Raw genomic sequence first — 13,187 nt, 5'->3', positions numbered from 1 at the left:
CTCTATTTAGATTCCACACCAATGTCACCATCTTAATGTGTGACCATTATGAAGACCTTATTTCTAAATAGAATGAGTTAGAAGTACTAAGGGGGCAAGAAATTCAATATATTTTTTGAGGAATATATAATTTAGTACATTTGATCACACAAAGTTCATAAAAAGACAGGATTTATCATGGTATGTTTAATAAACAAAATAGCACAGTGGACTTTGAGAGACAGAGGGGAGTGAAAAACTATTGTCTCCCCTTCACGCATTTGGTATAACACTGGAGATTTGAAATATAAGAGCTCATTCTCAGACTCTAGGTATTTTCCTTTGCCTACAATTGAAGAAAACATGAGTTTCTTTGGAAAAAGAAACCTCCTTAGAAATTTCCTGTGAATGTTAAGAAAAGTTCTTAAATAAAATATTCAACTTTGAGTTATTTTATGCTAAACAATCACAGATTCTCTTTGATCAGTTCTTCAAATTCATTTTCACTAAGCTTTAAAATTAAAGCTGGCATGCCAAATAATTCACCATTAGGTATAAAAGAGAATCTTCTTTCATTAGTTTTATTAGTTCCTACATTTATCTAACTCTAAGTAATGGCTTCTTTAAGTTCATGTGCATAGCTGTTGTTCATTGTTGAACAACAAACTTGGGCACTAGGGAAAGTGCAGAACTGCAAATAGATATAACTGAACTGTGATTGAACTAAAATGCAGGTAACCTAATTGTGTTTCTGATTCTTATCATGTAAAATTTATATGCTGTTACTTATTATTGTCTAGTGGTATACATGATCAGGGATGAGAGTTAGCATTAAATATAGAAGATAGAGAGTTCTTCAAACAGGTCAAAAGGTCAAAATTTAATAAAGCAGTATTTTCTTAATTTTATATTCTTGTAGCAAGGCAAAATCTCTAAATTGGTAAGAGGTTAATTATAAAAGTTAGAGTTATAAGAAAACTATGTTAAATGTATTTTAAGGGAAGGAAAATGACTCAGGTAGTAGAATATAAACATAGCTTATGTGAGGCCCTGAGTTTGATCCTTGTACTACTAGGCCCCTGGAGCACCACCACATACAGGTGACTTCCAGAAATTTAGGTTTAAGAAGCACTTCATATATTTAATAGTCATTGAACCACAAAGTAAGTCAAGCATTTCCACGAGAATTCCTACTCCCCTACTTACACTATTTAAAAAAAATAGTAACTTTAAGACACATGTTGGTTGTTGCCATTAATATATATACACGCATATCACGCATATATAGTTTACTGCTAGAGTAATAGTTCAAAGAATTGGTGCATGCTACATGTTTTGCATTAGAACTCCTTGTTGTATCCCACTACGAATAAGTCTGCAAACCATTCATGTCCCCCTATGCACCACTGCAAATGACATCTGAGAATAAAACCCATTAGCATCTCTTATTCTTGTTCCTTCAAATGAAAATAATAATACAATTAATGAAATACAAAGATCCTAGTTTGAAAATACACTTTTGAATTATTTTCCTTTCATATACATTTCATATGCTCTCCAGTAAATAGAAATTTGCTTACTAACACTTGATAAAATGTGCACACACATATGAAAAATATGTATACAAGTATAAAGCAAAAAATGTACTATTTTTCTGCTGCTTGTTTTTTTCTCTTAAAAATTCCTTGAGAAATTTTAACTTCTGTACAAAACCAAATCCTACTGATAGTTAACTTACTAGCATTGATTAAAAGAAATAAAATTTTAATGGGTTTCTTCTTGAACATCCTTCGTTTTTGTTTTTGGGTCACACCAGGCAGTGCTTAGAGATTACTCCTGGTCCTGCACTCAGGAATTACTCCTGGAAGACTCAGGGAACCATATGGGACACCCTGGATAGAACCAGGATCCACCACTTGCAAGGCAAGTGCCCTACCTGCTGTACTAGTATTATAGTGACCACATTTCATAGTTATTACTTCTGAGAAAACAAATTACAAAGTTATTTTGAAGTATAATTATAGAATGAACACATTTTTATTTAGATCTAAGTGATAACATTTTTGATAAAGATGATCAGAGAAAATATCGCATATTTAAAATAATGAACTGCAGAGAATTTTGCCAAGAGGCAGTATGAGAAGACTAATTTAAAAAACAAATGTTTGTTTTCTAAACCACACTAGGTATTGCTCTGTACTTATTCTTTCTTTTCTTCTCAGAGACTGATCATTCCTAGAGACCATATGTGCTGTTGGAGGTCAAACCAGCATTTCCTGCATGGAAGTTAAGTGCCTTAACCCCTGTAATAGAGGATATGTATCATTCTGTAGAAGAAACACGAGGCAATGAAAGTGTCAAGATGCTGTAGAATTTTACAATGGGATGGATTAGAAGAAGTTTTATAGTAAATCAAGTAAGAAAGCACTAGAAAAAGTGAGAAATTTTAGTAACCGTCAATGTCTTAACCATGACACAAACCTTTGGCTCTGATAAAAAACCTCTTAATAGAATGGCAAGAATAAAATGCTATTAAATCAATCAATCCTGGTATTTTTATTTTTATTTTTAAAATAAGATCCTACAAAAAATTTCTTATCTACTGCCATATGATAAGTGAGATAGTAGCTAAGATACTTGAAAATTACAGTGTTCCTTATGATGGCCACTAGTCATATGCTGCTATTGAAAAATTGAATTGTGAGTGACTAGTCCAAATTGAAATGTGACATGGTAAAAAATTATACTGTATTTTAGAATATCTGTATTTATAAGAACATCAAATGTCTGAATCTTTTTTTAGGAGAGGAGCCAAATTTCACTTTTTTGTTTTCTATTTCTTCATCTGTCTCTTCAGATAATAAACTCTGATTTGATATCAATGTGTAATAGTATTTAATTTTGAAACTAGCAGTTAATTTTGAAAGAACTAAGAATTTTCCCCAAACACCTCCATATCTTTTTGGCCTGAAAATCATTTATTATATCTATTTTTTAAAATTGAATCACCATGAGATATACAGTTACAAAGTATACACCCATTCCTGCCTGCTTGCCTTTTACTTCTATGGCAGTTGTTTTTTTCTGTGCTCTCTCTCTCCCCTTCTCTCCCCTCTCCCCCCACCTCTCTCTCTCTTACTTTTCTTTCTTTTAGGTACTGTGGTTTGCAATATTGTTACTGAAGGGGTATCATGCATATCAGTTTTCGTCTTTACAATACTCAGTTCTTGTTCAGAACGATCATTTCCAACTATCATTGTCATAGTGGATCCTTCTATGCCCTGACTGTATTCTTTTAGTCTTTGTGGCAAGCTTCTTACCAGGGACTGATCCTCCTAGTCCTTGTCTCTACTTTTTTTTTTTTTTAGTTTTATTACCATACTATCTTCTTTTTCTTTTTAACTCCATAAATGAGTGTAATAATTCTATGCCTATCCCTCTCCTTTTAATTAATTTCACTTTGCATAGTACTCTCAATATCCATCCATGTATTAGCAAGTTTTATACTTCATTTTTTCAAGCAGTTGTGTAGTAGTCCATGGTGTATGTACTGTAGTTGCTTATTCACTCATCTAGGACTGTTTTCAGATTCTGGTTAGTGTGAATAGTGTTGCAATAAATATAGTCTAAATGCCTTTTCTGTGTTGTGCTTTTGGGACCCTAGGCTATATATCTAGGAATATTTTTGCTGTTATTGTTATATGTGAGCTCAATTTCTATTTTTTTGAGAAATGTCCATATTATTTTCCCAAAAAGGCTGCACTTCTCTACAATTCCACAGTGAACCAGTCCTTTTTTTTCAGCAATTATTCCAACATTTGTTCTTTTTGATATGTGGCAGTCTATATCGTGAGAGATGACATCTCAGTGTTGTTTTGATTTGCATATATTTGATGTTTAATGCTGCTTAGCACTTTTTATGTGTACTTTTGGTTTGGATAAATTTTATTTATCCTTCTGTTGACAAATTAAAATTTTTTCTTCAAAAAGCTTTTGGGATACTTTTTATCGAAACTAGTCTTTATAATGTTATTATCTATCTCAATTCACATTTTTTATATTTCTAAATTTTTATGCTTGATAATTGACTATATCTTAAGGGTAATAAAATTGTTATTTAGATTTATGACATTTTGTACATATACATTGTGAAGTATTAAGCTGCAGATAAGCAAATTAAATTATAGATACAATTAGAATTTATAAATAAATATCTTTTCCTTTACATACTTGCAATGTGTATATGCTGTTTTTTCATAGCAAGGTTCACATATAGAAAGCAATATTATTAACCTTAGTCACCTTTTTGTGCACTAGATCTCTGGAAATTATTCATCCTACATAACTGAAATGTTATAAACTTGGTGAAATCTCACCTCTCCTCTCAGCACAACTTTGTCTGATTTAATTATTTTAGCAATAGTCATTGAACAGTACAGTAGATGTTATAATCTTTAAAAGTAAGAAACTGGTTGTAAATGTTAGTATTAGTTTATGGTAGCTAAAATAGAACAGAATTATGGGTGGAAGTAAGTTCACAGTAAGGTGAGAAGTAGTGAGAAAGTTGTTCTCAGTTTAATGCCAATAGAAAAGTCCTAAGAATCTGCATGTATTAAAATATCTGAAATTTTAATATTCATTTACAAAAGAAGCATACATTGTCAAGATCTATTATGGGAAAAAACAAAATGAAGTAATAGAAAGTGATCTTCAAACTATACTTTCTGTGGCCGGAGAGATGGCATGGAGGTAAGGCGTTTACCTTTCAGGTAGAAGGACGGTGGTTCGAATCTAGCATCCCATATGGTCCCCTGTGCCTGTCAGGGGCAATATCTGAGCATAGAGCCAGGAGTAACTCCTGAGCGCCACTGGGTGTGAACAGCCCCCCAAAAAAACCCCTAAAATATATATACTTTCTGTGTGTAATTAATACCTAAAATTGAGATGTAAAGTATTTCTAAGACATAAGGGCCGTACATAGCTAAATACTAAAATATTAGAGTAAAATTTTTTTAATATTAACATAATTATTTGTTTAAAAGAGCATATTTAACTAGATAGACTTATACTAAAATATAAGATCATAATCTAAATTTTAATGTTATAGAATCAAATATTCAGATTATGTAAAATGAGTTCTGAGGAAATTTCTTGTCTTTTTATTATTTTTATGTCTGAATTTTTTTATTTTTTAATATCTTTATTTAAACACCATGATTACAAACATGATTGTAATTGGGGTTCAGTCATAAAAAGAATACATCCCCTTTTCCATTGGAACATTCCCACCACCAATGCCCCCATCTACCTCCCCACCACCTCTGCCTGTATCCAAGACAAGAATTCTACTTCTCTCACTCATTAACATTGTTAGGGTAGTTGTTAGTGTAGTTACTTCTCTAACTGCACTCACCACACATTGTGTAAGCTTCATTTTGTGAGCTAGTCCTTCTGGCCCTCATCTCTGGACATTATTACAATAATGTCTTTTATTTTTCTTAAAACCCATAGATTAGTGAGACTTTTCTGTGTCTATCTCTCTCCTAATTATTTCACTCAGCATAATAGTTTCCAAGTCCATTTATTTATAGGAAAATTTCATGACTTCATCTCTCCTGACAGCTGAATAATATTCCATTGTGTATATGTACACAGTTTCTTTAGCCATTCATCTGTTGAAAGGCATCTTGGTTGTTTCCAGATTCTGGTTATTGTAAATAATGCTGCCATGAATATAGGTGTGAGGAAGGTATTTTTGTATTGCGTTTTCGTGTTTTTAAGGTATATCCCTAGAAGTGGTACAGCTAGATCCTATGGGAGCTCAACTTCCATTTTTTTTTTTTTTTAGGAATCTCCATATTGTTTTCCATAAGGGCTGGACTAGCCGACATTTGCACGAGCAGTGAATGAGAGTTTCTTTCTTCCCACATCCCACCAGCACTGATTTTTATTGTTCTTTATGATGTGTGCCAGTTTCTGTGGCGTGAGAAGGTACCTCATTGTTGTTTTAATTTGCATCTCCTTAATGACTAGTGATGTGGAACATTTTTTTTCATTTGCCTTTTGGCCATTTGTATTTCTTCTTTGAGAAATTGTTCACTTCTCCCATTTTTTGAAGGGGTTAGATGTTTTTTTCTTGTTAAATTCTGTCAGTGCCTTGTATATCTTCAATATTAGCCCCTACTCTGATGATGGGTCTTGGATGAATGGATTCTTCCATTCTATGGGTGGCTTTTGTATCCTAGTCAGTATTTCCTTTGAGGTGCAGACATCTGAGCTTAATATAGTCCCAGCTGTTTATCTCCACTTCTACTTGTTTGGAGAGTGCTGTTTTCTCCTTGAAGATGTCTTTAAACCCAATGTCATGGAATGTTTTACCTACATGTTTTTCTATTTACCTTATGATATCAAGGTCTTTAATCATTTGGATTTGACCTTTGTGCATGGTGTTAGATGCAGGTCTGAGTTTCATTTTTTGCAAGTTGCTGACCAGTTTGCTCCATTTTGCATTTCTAAACCCTTATCAAATTTCTTGTCGTTTGTGAATTTTGTGTTCAGTGTTATACAGTAATAGTAATTTATAAATGATATTATTAAGATAGTATTATAGAGGGGCTGGAGAGATAGCATGAAGGCAGGGTGTTTGTCTTGTATGCAGGACTGTGGTTCGAATCCAACATATGGTCCATATGGTCCCCCAGGCCTGCCAGGAACGATTTCTGAGTGTAGAGCCAGGAGTAACCCCTGAGTGCTGCTGCATGTGCCCCCCCCCAAAAAAGATAATATGATATAGTAAGTTATATTAAATTTTAAATTTCGGTTGGAAATATTGAAAGTATGGGCCTAAAATTAGCCCCTGAAAAAGCTAAGTCATAGTGAAGGCCAATTATATCTGATAAGTGAAAGTGCTATAAAAGTTAAAAATAATTAAATTAGTAAACTACATAGCATATTCTATAATTAAGAAAATTACATAATATGGATTTTAGTATATTGAACTTTTTATTGTTTGTTTGTTTGCCATATCAAGTGACACTCAGGGGTTACTCCTGGCTATGCGCTCAGAATTCACTTCTGGCTTGGGGGACCATATGGGACTCCAGAGGATTGAACAGAGGTCCCTCCTAGGCTAGCACGTGCAAGGCAGAAGCATTAACATTTGTGCCACCGCTCTGGCCCTGGTGTATTAAACTTTTATATACTTGGTATAAATATATAATTTTTACTTGTTATAAATTCTACCTAAGTTTGTTCCATGTGTACATAAAAGGCTGGACTTACATTTAAATAATTTTTACTAATTAGATTTTTTGACAACCTTGGCAAACTTCTTCAATATACATTTACATATTGCTATCAAATAATTTACTAATTAATATTCCACAGTTTATTTTAGAAATTTGAATTATTTGTCTTATTTTTATGAATACTCTTTTTTCCTATTATACTTGTATCTAATGTGTGCCATAGAAAGTGAATCTTTTAAAATGGTTGTTTCGGAAAACCGGCGGGCTTTCGCAGAAGCCAGCTGCCCTGTTTGGGACATCAGGCAGGGAAAAGCCACGAATCTGCACCCGCCCAGTGGAGTCCAACTGTGAGTGCTCCTTGTAAATGTTTCTCTACTGTCCTCTTGCGTGAAACTCTTGGGAGTGGGGCAAAAGACGCTCCAGAAATCTGCTCTCCCAGACGCCATTTCCAGGGCGGGTCTCCAGAACGTGAAAACCGGCGGGCTTTTGAAGAAGCCAGCTGCCCTTGTTGGGACATCAGGCAGGGAAAAGTCACGAATCTGCACCCGCCCACTCGGCACTCCGCTTTGCTACGCGGCTGTGCGCTCTTTCTAAGAAAAGAACACCATCGTAACAAGAAGAAAAAATCACACTAAGAACTGAGCTATAACACAGAAGCAAGCATTCCTCTTCGGACTGTCTTCTCCGTTGAATGCTTGAGCCTAAGATTTGATCCAGTGTGAGGCTTCACCCACGGAGGACTCACCTCCCTTAGAGACAAGTCAGCCCATCCAGAAAGGGCGGAGCCAGAGAAGTGTGCTGCCTACATCATATAGCCAATGAATACCACCACAACACGTAGAAAAACCCAAAATACAAGTGTGACAATGGGGAAACAACGCAGGCCAGCATCAGACATAGAGAATGAAGAGGACAATTCTGATGACCAGATAATGGCCAACCAACTAATCAACCTCTCAGATAAGGACTTTAGACTAGCAATATGGAATATGTTCAAAGAACTCAAAGAAACCATGAATCGAGTTGAACAGAACACTAATAAGAACCAAGAAAATATGAAGACAGAAATCACAAAACTCCAAACTGAAATAACATATCAATTAACAGACCTGAAAAAGTCAGTAAACGAAGTGAATGACAAAATGGATAAGCTCTGGGACAGGGTATCAGAAGCTGAGAATAGACTTGGTGCTGTGGAAGATGAGATACATAACAATTCCATACAGCAGGAGAGATTGGACAAAAAACTTAAAGCAAATGAGCAGACAACGGAAAAATTAGTCAAAGAATGGGAATAGATGAAAATAGAAGTCTATGATAAGATCAACAGAAACAACTTAAGAATCATTGGAGTCCCAGAGACCCAGGAAGAAAATTCCCAGGAAGAATCAATGGTCAAGAACATCATTAAAGAGAAACTTCCAGAGCTAAAGAATATAGGTGATCAAATCCTACATGTTCGAAGAGTACCAACCAAAAGAGACCCCAGAAAAAACACCCCAAGACACATCCTAGTCACAATGACAAATCCCACAGATAGAGACAGAATTCTGAAAACAGCAAGATCAAAAGGGGAAATTACGTTCAAGCAAGCGTCCTTGAGATTTACAGCAGACCTGTCACCAGAAACACTCAATGCCAGAAAGCAGTGGTGGGATATTGTGACAAGACTGAATGACATGAATGCTTCACCCAGAATACTATACCCAGCAAAACTCACTTTCCGATTTGACGGAAGAATACATGGTTTCACAGACAAAAAGCAGCTCAGAAACTTTACAGACTCCAAACCAGTCTTAAGAGAAAAACTGAAAGACCTAATTTAAGACAAGACTAACCAAGAGACACACCAAATTTCGATATAAAGATGGAATTAAATCCCAGGACAATTCTTTCTCTCAATGTCAATGGACTAAATGCACCAGTCAAGAGACACAGAGTGGCTAAATGGATCAAAAAACTCAATCCAACCTTCTGCTGCCTACAAGAAACGCACCTGAATAGTCAGAACAAACATAGACTCAAAATAAAAGGCTGGAGAAAAATTATCCAAGCAAACAACACCCATAAAAAAGCTGGAGTGGCCATACTAATATCAGATAATGCAAACTTTATACTCAGGAAGGTTGTAAGGGACAAAGATGGACATTTTATATTAATCAAGGGGTATGTAGAGCAGGAAGAAATAACTCTCCTAAACATATATGCACCGAATGAGGGGCCAGCAAAATATTTAATACAACTGTTGACAAATCTGAAAAATAATATCAATAACAACACAATAATTGTGGGGGACCTCAACACGGCTTTGTCAACACTGGATAGGTCAACCAGACTGAAACCCAACAAGAATATACTAGACCTGAGGAGAGAATTGGAAGAAAGAGGCTTAGTGGATATATATAGGACACTCCACCCCCAGAAACCTGGATACACATTCTTCTCCAATGTACATGGGACATTCTCCAGGATAGACTACATGCTGGCACATAAAACATACCTCCATAATATCAAGAGGATAGAAATTTTGCAGACTGCCTTTGCTGACCACAAGGCTCTGAAATTATTTGTGAATTCCAAAGGGACTCAGAAGAAAAACCTTAACACCTGGAAGTTAAACAGCCTCATACTCAATAACTAGTGGGTCCGAGATGAAATTAATGAGGAAATCAAAAGGTTCCTGGAAACAAATGACAATAAAGACACAAACTATCAGAACTTATGGGACACAGCAAAAGCAGTACTGACAGGAAAATTTATAGCTTTGCAAGCACACATCAGGAAGGAAGAAGGAGCTTACCTGAGTAGCCTAATGACACAGCTAATAGAACTAGAAAAATGCTCAACAAAACGACCCAAAAATAGGAAGACAGAAGGAAATAACAAAGCTGAGAGCAGAAATCAATGAAGTGGAAAACCCAAAAAACAATCCGAAAGATCAACGAAAGCAGAAGTTGGTTCTTTGAAAAAATAAACAAGATTGATAGACCACTGGCAAACCTAACAAAGAAAGAGAGAGAGAGAAACTTGATAACTCGTATTAGGAATGAAAAAGGAGAGATCACTACTGATATGAGAGAGATTCAGAGGGTAATCAGAAACTACTTTGAGAAACTCTACGCCACTAAAAATGAGAACCTGGAAGAAATGGATAAATTCTTGGACTCTTATAATCTTCCACGGTTGAAGGAAGAGGATGTAGCATATCTAAACAACCCCATCACCATTGATGAAATTAGAATGGTAATCAAAGGTCTGCCGAAAAACAAAAGCCCAGGCCCAGATGGATTCACTAATGAATTCTTTCAAACTTTCCAAGAGGAACTACTACCAATCCTGGCAAGACTCTTTCATGAAATTGAACAAACGGAAACACTTCCAAATAGCTTTTATGAAGCCAACATCACCTTGATACCTAAACCAGACAGAGATGCTACAAAAAAAAGAAAATTACAGACCAATATCGCTGATGAATGCAGATGCAAAGATCCTCAACAAAATCCTGGCAAATAGGATTCAATGCCTCATTAAGAAGATCATCCACTATGATCAAGTAGGTTTCATCCCAGGAATGCAAGGCTGGTTTAACATCCATAAATCTATCAACATCATATCAACATCAATAACAAGAAAAATAAAAACCACATGATCATATCAATAGATGCAGAGAAAGCATTTGATAAGGTCCAACACCCATTCTTGATCAAAACTCTCAGCAAGATGGGTATGGAAGGAACCTTTCTCAATCTAGTTGAAGCCATCTACCACAAGCCAAAGGCAAATATTATCCTCAACGGAGAAAAACTAAAAGCCTTCCCTCTAAATTCTGGTACAAGACAAGGCTGTCCTCTCTCACCACTCCTATTCAACATAGCACTGGAAGTACTTACTATAGCGATTAGGCAAGAAAAAGATATCAAGGGAATCCAGATAGGAAAGGAAGAAGTCAAGCTCTCACTGTTTGCAGATGACATGATACTCTACTTAGAAAACCCTAAAGACTCTACCAAAAAGCTTCTAGAAACAATAGACTCATATAGCAAGGTGGCAGGCTACAAAATTAACACACAAAAATCAATGCCTTTCTATACACCAACAGTAATAAGGAAGAAATGGACATTAAGAAAACAACCCCATTCACAATAGTGCCACACAAACTCAAATATCTTGGAATCAACTTGACTAAAAAATGTGAAGGACCTATACAGAGAAAACTATAAAACTCTGCTCCAAGAAATAAGAGCGGACACACGGAAATGGAAATGCATACCCTGCTCGTGGATTGGCAGGATTAACATCATCGAAATGGCAATACTCCCCAAGGCATTATACAGATTTAATGCTATCCCTCTAAAGATACCCATGACATTCTTCAAAGAAGTGTATCAGACACTTTTGAAATTTATTTGGAACAATAAACACCCTCGAATAGCCAAAGCAATCATTGGGAAAAAGAATATGGAGGAATTACTTTCCCCAACTTTAAACTGTACTACAAAGCAATAGTTATCAAAACAGCATGGTATTGGAATAAGGACAGGCCCTCAGATCAGTGGAATAGGCTTGAATACTCAGAAAATTTTCCCCAGACATACAATCAACTAATTTTTGATAAAGAAGCAGGAAACCCTAAATGGAGCAGGGAAAGCCTCTTCAACAAGTGGTGTTGGCACAATTGGATAGCTGCTTGCAAAAAATTGAACTTAGACCCCCAGCTATCATCATGTACGAAGGTAAAATCCAAATGGATTAAAGACCTCGATATCAGCCCCAAAACCATAAGATATATAGAACAGCACATAGGCAAGACACTCCAGGACATTACAGGCATCTTCAAGGAGGAAACTGCACTCTCCAAGCAAGTGAAAGCAGAGATTAACAGATGGGAATATATTAAGCTGAGAAGCTCTGCACCTCAAAGGAAATAGTGCCCAGGATACAAGAGCCACCCACTGAGTGGGAGAAACTATTCACCCAATACCCATCAGATAAGGGGCTAATCTCCAAAATATACAAGGCACTGACAGAACTTTACAAGAAAAAAAACATCTAATCCCATCAAAAAATGGGGAGAAGAAATGAACAGACACTTTGACAAAAAAGAAATACAAATGGCCAAAAGACACATGAAAAAGTGTTCCACATCACTAATCATCAGGGAGATGCAAATCAAAACAACGATGAGGATACCACCTCACACCACAGAGAATGGCACACATCACAAAGAATGAGAATAAACAGTGTTGGCGGGGATGTGGAGAGAAGGGAACTCTTATCCACTGCTGGTGGGAATGCCGTCTAGTTCAACCCTTTATGGAAAGCGATATGGAGATTCCTCCAAAAACTTGAAATCGAGCTCCCATATGATCCAGCTATACCACTCCTAGGAATATACCCTAAGAACACAAAAATACAGTACAAAAACCCCTTCCTTACACCTATATTCATTGCAGCACTATTTACCATAGCAAGACTCTGGAAACAACCAAGATGCCCTTCAACAGACGAATGGCTAAAGAAACTGTGGTACATATACACAATGGAATATTATGCAGCTGTCAGGAGAGATGAAGTCATGAAAATTTTCCTATACATGGATGTACACGGAATCTATTATGCTGAGTGAAATAAGCCAGAGAGAGAGAGAAAAACACAGAATGGTCTCACTCATCTATGGGTTTTAAGAAAAATGAAAGACATTCTTGCAGTAATCATTTTTAGACACAAAAGAGAAAAGAGCTGGAAGTTCCAGCTCACCACAGGAAGCTCACCACATAGAGTGATGAGTTTAACTAGAGAAATAACTACATTCTGAACTTTCCCTAATAATGAGAATTGTATGAGGAAAATGGAGAGCCTGTTTAAAGTACAGGCAAGGGGTTAGGTGGGGAGGAGGGAGACTTGGGACATTGGTGGTGGGAATGTTGCACTGGTGATGGGTGGCGTTCCTTTACATGACTG

The sequence above is a fragment of the Suncus etruscus genome, chromosome 4, assembly GCF_024139225.1.
Source record: "Suncus etruscus isolate mSunEtr1 chromosome 4, mSunEtr1.pri.cur, whole genome shotgun sequence".
Classification (NCBI taxonomy): domain Eukaryota; kingdom Metazoa; phylum Chordata; class Mammalia; order Eulipotyphla; family Soricidae; genus Suncus; species Suncus etruscus.
Note: the sequence above shows the minus strand (reverse complement) of the source record.